The following is a 13,395-nucleotide window of genomic DNA, read 5'->3' as shown; positions in this document are numbered from 1 at the left end:
GTGGGAGGTCAGACTAGATGATCATAATGGTCCCTTCTGACCTTAAAGTCTATGATTCTATGATACACTTATATCCTTACTAATATGTGTGAACACTGTGTGTCGCTTCTGCCTTTTGTTAGTATAATAGAAACAGATAAGAACAGCTACAGTGTTACTGGGCATGGTGGGAGTGTAATATACGAGCGCACACTTGAAAACTGCCTTGACTCCTATCTCAAGGCAAGGCCAAGCAACCAGTTGGGATGGACAGGGAGAATTGTGGGGAAGGTATGAGAAGCACTAAGAGGACAAAGAAATGCCTGTCCCTGACCGTAGCACAACCTCACTCCTTACCCATCCCATGGGATACAAAGCCCCCAGTCTCACGACCCCTCAAAATGGACCATGACCAAAAATTGTAAGAGGTGGGACCAAGGGCGTGTACTGCAGGTATAATTATGCCTGCTAAGGAGTGGGTGAACGGAGCACTGGGAACAGGCTCTGCAGTGTCAGAGCTATGGATATGCTTGCTTGAAACTAACCCCAATAAACATTGCATTGCCAGCACTTTGGTCTTCTGGCCTTCTGCTTTCTGTCTGCATGACAAGAACCAGGGAAGGAGGTGAAGGGAATGCCCCCTAACAGACACAACATTGTTAAACTGGATCATGCAGTCAAGGACACACAAACAACCCTAACTCTGCCCTCAATCTGCCACTGTCCTTCCAACCCCTTTGCACTTTGTATATATGATGGAAATATTTTCATTAAGGACTCTGGGGTTTGATGGAAGGCCCACTGAAGTCTACTGAAAGACTTGCAGAGAGCCTTGTAGTAACCTTTAACTAGAGCTGGGTAAAGAATTTGTGTTTCAATTTGGCCAGCAAACCAAAAAAAAAAATCTGAAAAAATATTTCATTTCTAAAAATGTTCAGAAATTGTCAGGCAATTGGAAAAGTTCATTTTGAGTCATAAAAGCTGCTTCATTCCAGTCATCTCCAGAAAATATAGGTACATGCGTGTGTGAGTTGTCTCCCCAACTTTATAACCTTTAGCCAGTGTCAGAGCACTGGCCTGCGTTGTGGGAGACCCACTTCTGAATCCCAGCACTGGAGCAGGGACTTGAACGAAGATCTTCCCCATCCCAGGTGAGCAGACTATAGGTTATTCTGTGATTGGCTGCTCTCAATCTCACCTATTGAAGCTGCTCCACTTTGTACAAATACTTAAATATTCATTGGACCAAACAAGTTGACAATGGTTGCCACGGTCACTGGTTGAACATCAAGGCACAAGAAGCCTCTCTGATTCAATGCAGTCAAAAGAAGCACATAGAGGCTCTAATGTTTGAACCTATTCTCCAACTCACCCTCAGCACTGCCAAAAAGACTAAGGGCTTGTTTGTAAGGAGAGTTAGTGCACTGTGGAACTTCTAGTGTGCAGTAGCGGTGTCCACATGGCCAGGTGGCAGGCGGGTGCACTGCAGACATATGTTCCACCTTGCCACATACTAACTCTCTGCATAGGCAAACCTTAAACGTGACATTTTCTAAAGTATACACTGTTGGCTTAAATCTGCTCCCATTGACGTGAATGGTGAATGACCAGTAACATCACCAGGAGCAGAGTCTGGCTAATGCTGAGTGCTTCTGAAAATCCCAACCTAATGCAAAAAGGAAAAACATTTTTTACCGCCATTTATTTATCTCTTGGAGATTTAATTATGAGTAAATCAAAATGAATAATTTATAATGATTAATTTCTCCACTATTTTTACAGTATTTAACCAGTTCTAAGCTGAAGACAAATACCAGGAAGAAATAAAGTCTATGGGAGGGGAAGGAAAAGTGATCAGGCGTATTTCATCATTTTTATTGAGTGCAATTTTCTCTTTAGTACAATATTCTCTGAAAGTTACCATTACAAACTCTGACCATTTAAACACAATCAACGAATCGGGGAAAAAATTACAATGGGGCAAAATCTTGTACAGACATCTCATTGACTATGTACAGGACAGGGCATCTGTTGGCCAGCACAGTGCATGCTGCTGAGGTGAGGGCTCTCATCACCTCTGCTCATCAGGACAGAGCGAGGCCTTGGCATGACAGCCTGACTTCGCTGTGGAGAGGTCAGGATTTATCTTGCGGTCATGGTGGCAGGGTGCTTTGCCAGAGGAAATGGAGGCGGGCAGTACGGTGGTGAGCATTACTGTCCTGACTCCATTTCCTTGTGAGATGAATTATTGATGTATTCCCCCTAAAAGAGAAAAGGGGAAAAACAAAATAAGAAAAAATGAGTTCATTTTAATGCAAAAAAAATCATCCGAATTCTTCACATCACTTGTGCTTCGGCAACTTAGGAAAGAGCAGCAAAGCTAAGAGATGGCATGCCCTACCTTAATTGGGTATATTGTTGGCACTAGAAGATACAATTTTGTAGGCTACAGTGATCTACAGAAGGCTCCCTGGGCTTCCGGCTTTAACATCACATATAGCACCACACAGATGTTTAGTGAAAATGTGTGCTGACTCCTTAGGAGTAAGTATCTTGGTAAATTCCAATCAACTGCATGATCATTCCTGACATCTGTCCATAGTCATCATGACAGCTAGTCAGGCATTTCCTGCTGATAAAAGATTTCGGCAAGAATTGAAATTGTCTGTAGGAAAAATGTTGATTTTGTGAAAAATGTTCAATTTGCCATTGTAAAAACTGGAATAAAATAGTTCCTTTCAAGATGAATGGATTTGGACCAAAACATTTCAGTTAGTTGAATGGAATCAAAATGTGTCAACTCTGGCTAATATTAAACTGTGTCAGCCTGAGCTACTGCAGTCCCTCATTGGTGGTGTAATTTGGGTGCCCACTGACCTTATTCTACCCAATGGGCTGTGCTTCCTGGCTGGAGTACATCTCCCAAGATGCACCACAATCTTCACACTGGCTGATCTGCACACTGATTCAGGGATGTCTCATGATCATGAGGCATCATGGGAAATGTAGTCTAGTCGGGAGTCTAGCCCATAAGGAAGAATAGGGGCATGAAGCACCTTAACTATAACTGCCATGAAGCACCACGGTGGCTCAGGGGGACACAATTTATCAACAGTTCTGTGTTTTTTATCAAAAACAGAAAACCCAGAAAAAAATTGTAGCAACCTGCCCCCCCCCCTTTTTTTTTTACAAAAATAATACATTTGTTTTCAGCACCATTTTTCACATAGGAAACCCCCATGTTTGAACGAGTTCAAGCAAAGCATCAGTCACACTTATGGTAAAAGAAAGTCCTGGTCCCAAAGGGCTCTGACAGCCCAATAGACAAGATGAAATAGGTGGATGAGACAAAGACACAAGCAGGCAGGCAGGGAGGCAGGAGGGGGAGACAGTAAAAAGTGGACATCATAAGTAATTCATAAGTGTAATAGGTAGGAGCAGAAGTCACAGGAACTTCAGCTCGCCAGCTGCCTAGCCATTCTCCAGTGGTAGTTTTCTGTAGGCATCACAGCACAGGGGAATTTTAAGGTGGAGCTTGGATAAAATGGTGACTTTGTGGGTTTGGATGGGGAGTTTTTCCCTGTGTATGTAAGGGTGACCCAGGAGAAAGTGTGGAGATGCTTGTAGGGAAAGCTGACAAGCAGGTAATGCAGGTGAAGCAAAGGCCAGAGTCACTCTTGCGGTAAGATAATAGAATGCATAGATAGGGTGGGGACTGGACCATCAAGGACTTCAAATTGTACAATCGTAGAAATGTAGGGTTGGAAGGGACCTTGAGAGATCATCTAATCTACACCTCCCCACACGCCCCCGTGCTGAGGCAGGCTTAAGTATACCTAGGCCATTCCTGACAGCTAACCTGCTCTTGAAAACTTCCAGTGACAGGGATTCCACAACCTCCTGAGGTAAGCTGTTCCAATGCTTAACTATCCTTATGATTAGAAAGTTCTTCCTAATCTCTAATCTAACTCTCCCTTGCTGCACACTAAGCCCATTATTTCTTGTCCTTCTCTCTGTGGACATGGAGAACAACTGATCACCATCTTCTTTACAACAACCTTTCACATATTTGAAGACTGTTATCAGGTCTCCCCTCAGCCTTATCTTCTCTCAGCTAAATATCCCCAGTTCTTTCAACCTTTCCTCATAGGTCATTGTTTTCTAACTCTCTTATCATTTTTGTTGCTCTCCTCTGGACTCTCTGATTTGTTCACATCTTTCTTAAACTACGGCATCCCAAACTGAGCACAGTACTCCACCTGAAGCCTCCCCAGTTGCTTTGTTTGCAGTGGCTGCATATTATTGGCTCATGTTCAATTTGTGATCCACTATTATCCCCAGATCCTTTTCGGCAGTACTGCTGCCTACCCAGCTATTTCCCATTTTGTAATTGTGCATTTGATTTTTCCTTCCTAAATGCACTTTATTGAATTTTGTCTTACTGATTTCAAATCAGTTCTCCAGTTTATCAAGATCAAGAGCTTGCAATTCCTCCAAGTTTGGTGTCATCCACAAATCTTATAAACAAACTCTCCTCTCCACTCCATCAGCCAAGTCGTTAATGAAAATAGGTCTAGGACTGACCCCTGCAGGACCCCATTAGCTATGTCCTCCCAATTTGGTCCTAGATGATCATACCTCTATAGCAAAGGAAACAACTCTTTACCATTTTCCCCCACATTAGGAAGTCTTGCAGCAGAACTTTTTCTGTTACTATTCTTTAGATACTTCCTTTTCTTTCCAAAGAAGCAATACAGCTTTGCCTGAATTCTCCTCCCCTTCCCCTCTGGTTTTATGCTAGGCTGGGGTAATTACCCCTGGCCTTCCCATCTGTGCTTGAGATTAGCGTCAGCTCTTGGCTGTTAGCTGAAATCTGTGCCCCAGGCAGTGGAGTTAGTAACAGGAGAATTGACACCTCTATTGCTCTAATGCCAGCATGAGCCATAACTTTAATAAAACGGGGTTTGCTTAATGCTGCACTGGTAATAAGCTCTGCCCAAATGCTGCCTCTTTTTCCTCTGCCTTTCTTGCACACTGCATGGCTCAATCAGTGTGTATTCTGGCATAAGAACCAAACAATATCCTTCTCCCCACTCCTTTACTCCTTTTCAGACCCCTGCTGAGGCTTCCAGCTGTAAATAAGAAATACTGTTAGCACAGCCAAGCCAGGCTTTTCTCAATGAGCAGCTTCACTGACAGGTGTTTGGTGGGGCTAGAGGTGCATTTGCCATGAGTGTAGCAGATAACCAGGTTCTGGTTCTGTCCTGCTTTGAAGTTCAGGAGTGTTTGGATCTAGGCTTTTGCTCTGGACCCATCATCATTAAGCAGTCATGGCAGAAGCACTGGACAAACACCCAGCACCCACCAAACAATATAGAAACAAGACATTGCAAGGACAGGATACATTGCCATTGGGGTTAATGGTCTCTCTGGCCTTGACTTCACTGCCACAGAAAAGTGTGTTTTTAACCTCAGGGTAACTAAGGTGCATGAGCTATCCTGAGGTAAAACACACTGAAGGCCTGACACTTTAGTTCTACCATGAGGTAAATTCACCAAGATCAATCCCTGGAGTGGGGATAGGGCTGTTTACCTGGCCATTTACCTCATGATAAAACTAAAGTGCCTGTTGTATACTAAGTTTTTACTGGTAGTTGCCCTGAAGTAAAAAAAGTCACTTTATTAAGCAGTGAAGACAAGACCTCTGTCCTGGCTGTAGCCAGGAGTTGAATGCAGAGCATAGGCCTGAGACTGAGCTGAAGATACTTGTGCTGTAGATAGCTCAATTCCAGAGAAAGCTCCTCCTAAGGGGCACAGAACTACAAATCCTATACAGGTTCTCTGCTCTGTAAGAAGTCCCTACTATTGGTCACCAGTAAGGACAGAACCAAGACTTATATCACCAACAGCATAAGCCTCTACCAACTAAGGTAGAGGAACAGATCTGCTAGCTTGTAGCAGAAGGCACTTTTTCTCTAAGTAGGCCAGTCAGTAAAGGGAGAGATGGTCTCCACACACCTAGCCAGCATGGGGCATGTAGAAAACCCAACATGGCAGCAGGACTGTACCTTACTCATCCCTTGCCTCCCACAGGCGTGCTCTAAGTGGGAGGTGGATTATGTATTTAAGAGGAGAAAAAAATTCTGGGGCAGGTTAATTTGAAAAAAATAGAGGAAGTTGGACACCACTTTAGAATGAAAGACTAAGTCCTAGGGGGATCCTTCCATGGGCAGAGGTCAAGTTAGATGGTCAAAGTTGCATGGTAACTTAATTTCTCAATCGGTCTGCAGTTCATCACATGGTGCTCACTTCTCAGACACAGGACATTTTGAATGCTGAAAACTAAACACATACTCTGGGCGTTTCAAAGGAGCTAGGCGTTCAGTTCTCACTGAAAGTCACTGTGATTTGGGTGCATGGCTCCTGACCAGGTCTTTTGGAAGCATCAATCATGGCTCCCCTTACCCAGAACTGCTGATTTGAACGAGGCAAAAACTAGCTGTGATGACTGCTCAGATCAACCAGCTGCTGCTAGGCTGTCTCCCTGATGGGCCAGCTCTGTCCAGAGAGCCAGGTTGCAGGAGATAAGGGGGTGGGCACAGTGGGTAGAGAGAGTGCCATGGGCAGTGAGTGGAGTTGTGGGGGATCATGCTGAGGGATCCAGTCATAGATTTGCTTGGCATGGCCATGGATAACACCCTTGGGATCAGAATTCTATGCCCATTTTAATTGATCTCTGGCTATAGCCTCTTGAACAAAAAGAATCTATACTGGACAGTTGTGACTGCCTAGAATGGGCTCTGGGCATAGCCCCAAAGAGGAGAAGATACAGGATGGGATTTCTGTGCCCACCTGGAATAGGCACTTGGTACAACTTCCAGGGCTGGGAGAAGAGGAAGCTGAATAGGATTCCAGGACCCACATTCATTGGAATCTGGGCATAGGCCTTGGGATAAGAACCTGAGCTAGATTTCTGAGCAGATTAAGTATGGATTCCAGGTACAGAGGAAGACAATCCCAAAATGGACACTAGCCCGCAACACTCCCCCTCCCCCCGCAATGGCCCACATTTGCACCCCTAAAGAGAATGGGAAGCTAAATGAGACTTCTATGCTCACCACAGAGACTGCCTCTTTTCAAGTGAAAAATGGCATTTTTCATGAAAAAGACTAGGAGGATTCCAGCAAAAAAGAGAGCAGCGCTGGGAGTACCTCCTACTCACACTGTAACCAAGAAGTGCAGCACAGAAGCAAAATCCCATTATTTAGCCACTTCAGGGGGGCCAAGAAGCTTTTAATATCCAATTTCACCTTGGAAACATAAAGCCGCCACATTAAATAACAAAGCAATTGACCGCTGAGTAGCCTTGTTTGGCTACCGATAACTGGGGACCATCAGCATAATTATACTAGGGCTTCTGTACTACTGTCCTAACTTACTGATGCTTTTGAAAATAATTCCAGCTGTGTCTGACATTTTACTCCTATTAAAATTCATCATCGTACTGAATAAAAATCATTTTAGCCCACCTAGGTAGTAATGAAACTTTTATTTAGTAATGTAGAGTTCAGCAGAAAAAAGGGGAGGAAGCAGAGGTGAGAAAAGAAGAGTGGGTAGAGAGAAACTGAGATTATCTCAAAAGATAATTTATATGGAAGAAAATATATATCCATGTATTTCTTATACCAGGGTCCATTTTCAATGCCATGCTCAGATGTTAGGCCTCATGGCTCACATTAACATTAATGGGAGTAGAAAGTCCAAATTGCTGAAGAACTCTGCACTGAAAATACATCCCAGCTATGTTTTACAAAAGGCATTACATGCCAAATATATCAGTTAAAATGTCACTTAACTGGCAAGGTCTCCCGGGGTCAGAATCTCTGTTGGGGTAAATCAGCATGGTTGCCTTGAAGTCAGTGAGGTGACAGTGATATACTGCAGCTTCAAATTTGGCCATATAAGATTAAACAATACGTGTAAAAGACAGACCGCTCTTCAAGGAGAGGAAGGATGCTCTTGTGGTTTAAGCCACTGGAGGGCTGTCTTTTATTCTCAGCCCTGCCACACACTCAGTGTGTGGCCTTTGGCAAATTATTTAGGTTCAGATCCTCAAAGGCATGTAGGCTTCTTGAGGATCTGGGTCTTAATGTTTCCACCCCGTCTGTAAAATGAGCATAACAATACTGCCTTTGCCTGCCTTGTTTGTTCACACTGCAGGTGCTACAAGGCAGAGAGGGTCTCCCATTATGTGTCTGTACAGTGCCTAGCAGAATGAGAGAGAGAAAATACAGCACAGATGACAGATGTTAGTCATGCCGCTTAAAGAACTACTAGAAGGAGCTGAGATGTTATGTTGAGGAGTGTGGTAAAAGCTATAGACTATAATAACGAGGCGTTGAGCTCAGCCTATAAGCATTACTGTAATATAACTAGTAATAACTAGGATACACTCATGCGGAAGAAGAAGCACTATACCTGGCAAAGTGCTATTGATATTGATAGAGACAAGCTGGGTGAGGTCGTATCTTTTATTGAACCAACTTCTGTTGATGGAAGAGACAAGCTTTTGTGCATCACAGAGCTTGTAGAAAGATTGTCCTTTCCACCAACAGAAGTTGGTCATATAAAAGACATTACCTCACCCACCTTGTCTCTCTGGGACCAACGTGCCTACAACAACACTGCAAACAACATTTGTATTGGTATCAATTGTATAATAATGCATCATTCATTATTTTGGGAGCAAACTGCGTTCTCCCTCTTAAGGGCCATAAAAACTAGGTTGCTTTGCAGAATTATAAATTATAAATATAGTGACACTTCACAGCTGCATGAAACGCATTTGATCAAGTATAACACATGTAACACATTTGACCAGTGCAAAGAAAAGATGTCTATTATTCCTGCAAGAGTTACAGGGGGAAAATGAATAGGAAACACAGGCGGCCCGAAAGCAAGCAGGAGCATACATCAGGGAAGAAATATGGAAGAACATAGAAAGGGATCCCCGGTTTGTGATGAGAGATGTGAGGGAAGAAAGAGGGCAAAGCAATCACTGTTTCTTTAACGGTTCCCACAAGCTCTCCCCGGGGATCAGCCCTTATAAATGCCATCTCCCTGGGGAATCCCAATTGTCAATGAAGTGCAGTTTCACACTTAACAGGGAGGATAATTTGACAGCCACAATTAATGCAAATGGTGCTTTGATTCCCTGAAGGGAGGCCAGCCAGTAGTTAAGAGTTAAAACATGCTTTCTCTGTGTTAACACCGCTCCCCTGCCAGGTGTGTGAGACAGAAAGCTTGTTAATTTCCAAAGGCATTAAAGAGAAAGAGTGAGTGGGAAGCCTGCACAAAGTATAAGGAGTCAAAGAGGTGCAAGGAAGACAGGTGAAAAGGAAATAGCTTGTAAGGATTCAGTCTGCTGTTTCCACTGGCTTGGCTATAGCAGGGCCCTGACCCTGGGTGGTGCTGGACATCCAGGGAGAAGTGTTCATTTTCATTAGGGTGTTCAGCAGTTCTTCCTACGTACCTACACATTCCTTCGGCTAATCCAGACCACTCCAAGAGGCAGGATAAGAGTAAAGCCTGCTAATATACGCAGGCTCCCAAATCACGCTTCTCTGAACTAGGCAAATCTCATTTAACACTTCTGCAAAGATGAGCCCCTTACCAGGGGCGGCTCTAGGAATTGTGCTGCCCCAAGCAGGGCGGCACGCCGCGGGGGGCGCTCTGGCGGTCGCCGGTCCTGCGGCTCCGGTGGACCTCCTGCAGGCACGCCTGCGGATGCTCCACTGGAGCTGCGGGACCAGCGGACCCTCCACAGGCATGCCTGCGGATGCTCCACTGGAGCTGCGGGACCAGCGGACCCTCCGCAGGCATGCCTGCGGGAGGTCCACCAGAGCCACCTGCCGCCCTCCCATGGCACGCCGCCCCAAGCACATGCTTGGTGCGCTGGGGTCTGGAGCCGGCCCTGCCCCTTACAGACATTTTCTGGCTCTGTACAATGTGAAAATCCTGCTTAGTACCCACGTACATATGCTGAGCTGCCCTGGAATCAATAATAAATATCATACTTTGCATTGGTATAGGGCATTGCACCTGAGGATCTCAAAGTGCATTACAGACATAAACGAATTCAGTCTTGCAACACTCCTGTGAGATAGGAGAGTATTACATTCCCTGTCCTGAGGCTGGGGAAATTGGGCTGGAGGCAGGTGATGTGACTTGCCCAAAGTCACACAGGATATCCGTCGCAAAGCTGGGAAAAGGCAGCAAGGAGATAGATTTCATGAACGCAGGTAGTCATGTCCCCTCTTTTCTGTCTAGTCTGAAAGTGGCACCACCAGAAGACCAATGCCTCTTTACCCAACCATCAGGCTGAGGAATTGTTTAGTTTCAATCTTGGTTGTGGCTCCTTCCATTCTCCTTCCATTCTCCTTGGTCTTGAAGGGCCTGGATGTAAGAGTCTTCCCTAGCCCTTGTGCAGGAGGCATAAGGTGGGAGAAGGCCCCCCCATATCCCTTCCCCACCCAGGCAATCCAGGCCTTCAGTGTTGTGATCCATTTTGTCCTGTTTGGGTTTTCCCTATTTAATACAAAATAAGTAATAAACAGATTATTAATCAAATAAGAGACCAGTGCTCTGTGCGCTGAATAAAATCCAACCCAATCAAGAAATGACAGTAGGAGAAATTGTGTATTTAATGATCAACTCTTTGACAGCAGGAGCTGGGCTCTCCCAACTCTTCAAACTAATGCAATCTCTGGGCCACAGAGGGGAAATCAGGATTAAGTGATTCTGAAATCCAAAGTATGTTGGGTGGGCTCATTTCTAAATTGTTCAGGGGAAGGACCCAGAAATCCTGTGAAAATATTTTAGCAAATTGGTGAATGGGGAAAGAATTGACTTGTGCAGATTGCAAGCCCACATGTCTGTGGTAGGCTCTACAGAGCTCCAGTCTGCTTTCAGATATGAAACTCCCCAGGCATCTTGCTCCTCAAATATAATACTTGGCATGGTCTGTATTTCATGCTGTCAGTCCCACTCAGTACTAATTAGCATTGATAATTGCACTGATGTAAACCATCATTTTCATGCCCTCTCTCCCCACCTTCAAAACAAGGGTTCAATTGCCTAATGAGACCCTTGAGGATAATCATCAAGATGGAGGGACAAATTCATCCTTAGTGTAACTGGATTGACTTCAATGAAGTAACTCCAGGGATGAAAATACCCTAAAGAAAGCAAAGATTGTGGGTAAGTGTGTGTGAGAGAAAGACAACTGAAAGGGAGACAGAAGAGAATGGAAAGTTATGGTGATGAGAGGTAGTGTGTCCTAGTGCATAATGTACAGTACTAGGAGTCAGGAGACCTGGCTTTTGTTCCCACCTCTGCCACGGAGCTGCTGTGTGTCCCTGTGCATGGCACATCGCCTGTTTGTGCCACTGTCTTCCCTCCCATCTGCTGTCTTTAAATCCTTCATGGCAGGCGGGGACTGTCCCTCACTATGTGCTCATACAGCACGTTGCAAAGTGGGGCATCAGTCTCAGGTCTGGCCGTTAGGCACTGCTATAATGCTGATAATAATACAGAGACATCAGAACCAGACAGAAGGAAGAACACGAAGAAGGCACCAGGTCAGTGAGAGGGGAAGGGGAGGCAAACAAAGAACTACTTTTATGTGGCAATGGACAAATAGCGACGTAGGAAACCTAGCAAATGCAATACCTTTGAGGGGGTTAAAGCCAACAGAGATGGAATTCCTTTGAACCTGCTATTCTGCTACTGGACTTTAACCATCATGCGTAAGGAGCTGGATAACTTAGTATCAGAGTGAAATTCCATTTCCTAAGCCAGTCAGTGCTGGTCACATCTAAACTGCTCCATCAACGAGCCAAGGAACTACTCTGACCTGGGCTGGGAATGAAATTCAGGCAGTATGCTCATGCAATCATAGCTCTGCAACTATTAAGCTATTAAGTGACACCCTGCACAGTAAAGCATTATAGTATTTTTCCTGGGATAAAGGATCCTTGGATGGGAATAAACACGGATGCTCTGTCTTCTGCTCTCCCTCTTCGTTCTCTGGCTTCCTCCATCCTCTCTTCCCTCTTCTGCTGCCTTCTAAAAATGGCATGGTCGAGTGGTGAGGTTGTAAGGACAGAAGGAGCTGTCCTTCCTCTTCCTGCTCCATGAAGATGCAGCTGGCCTATGACCTTTGTTGGGTGGTGGTTTTGTGACGTCATGTCCAGTGGGATGATGAGGTCAGAGGTGCTCACCAGTAAATCAGTGTCATCTCCCCTTGCTGCAGCACGGAGAGAAGAGGAAAGGTAGCCCCAATGTTTCTCAGGGGGTGTTTGCAAGGAGAGCACAGAAGGAATGACAACTGCCGCATTCAGAGCGGTGAATAGCTGAAAGTGCTGTTGGTGTTGAGGGCGATGTGCATTCCTAAGTACCTGGTTTGAGAGCTGCATGTGTGGGCTGGTTGAGAAGTTGGGGCAGTGAGCCAGTGCTGATAATGAGGGGGCTGGAAGTGAGGATAGCGATAAATGCCAATGCTGAGTGAACACTCTGGACAGCTAGCAGAGGATTTCCATGGGAATTCCCCAGGAAGCTCTTAGAAGAAGCCGCTGAAGTGAGCAGGCCAGGCACTGTGAAGTCCTACCAAACTCTTTTGAAGAAAGTACACAGCATAACTGGAATACAGCATGGATCCAAAGGTGAGCTGATGCACAAGGTTTGCAGTGTTGCTGCTTCTGAATGAAAACCAGGAGAACTACATTTACATGAAGTGCAAGGCCATTTGCTTTCTGGAAGAAAACTTACCAGGGCCTGACCAGCAGATCAGATCAATGGGAGAAAGCAAGAAAGCAAAACTATTAAGCACCAAAGGGTAAACCATTAGAACCATCACAAGTTGGACACAATGGCTAGAATGCTTCTGCAGAAGCAAGTATATAGATAGACAAATGTGGTGAATAGAATGAGTAACACAAAAGGCTAGAGAACACCAACTGTGAAGTGTTTCTACTCACCAACAACCATATTCTGCACTTGAGAAGTGGTCAGATGAGGAGCAGAGTGACAAAAGGAAAAGAACACGGGGTAGCCCAACTGATAACCTCAATGAAACAAGTAAAGTGGAGCCACCAGCAAGACAAAGGAGACAAGTAATCCTGATTGGTGACTCCATGGTGAGGGAGGAGTAGCTCAGTGGTTTGAGAACTGGCCCGTTGTAAACTCAATCCTTGAGGGGGCTATTTAGGGATCTGGGGCAAAAATCTGTACTTGGTCCTGATGTGAAGGTAGGGGACTGGACTTGATGACCTTTCAAGGTCCCTTCCAGCTCTATTTTGGGGGGAGGGATAGTTCAGTGGTTTGCGCATTGACCTGCTAAACCCAGGGTTATGAATT

The 13,395-nt window shown here is 45.0% G+C and overlaps 1 protein-coding gene across 4 annotated transcripts in view; it reads right to left on the bottom strand.

The window, feature by feature from the left end:
* Positions 1-1,821: 1,821 nt before the first annotated feature.
* The window catches only part of EPHB1 (EPH receptor B1), a 353,412-nt gene continuing 341,838 nt past the window's right edge, over positions 1,822-13,395 (bottom strand). For all 4 annotated transcript variants that reach the window (XR_006582168.1, XR_006582169.1, XR_006582170.1 and 1 more), the window contains exon 17: positions 1,822-2,241. The gene's annotated coding sequence lies outside the window, so the exon portion shown is untranslated. The remainder of the gene's footprint in view (positions 2,242-13,395) is intronic.

This window comes from Mauremys mutica, chromosome 9, assembly GCF_020497125.1.
Source record: "Mauremys mutica isolate MM-2020 ecotype Southern chromosome 9, ASM2049712v1, whole genome shotgun sequence".
In the NCBI taxonomy this organism is placed as follows: Eukaryota; Metazoa; Chordata; order Testudines; family Geoemydidae; genus Mauremys; species Mauremys mutica.
Note: the sequence above shows the minus strand (reverse complement) of the source record. Positions and strands in the feature narration are given on the sequence as shown.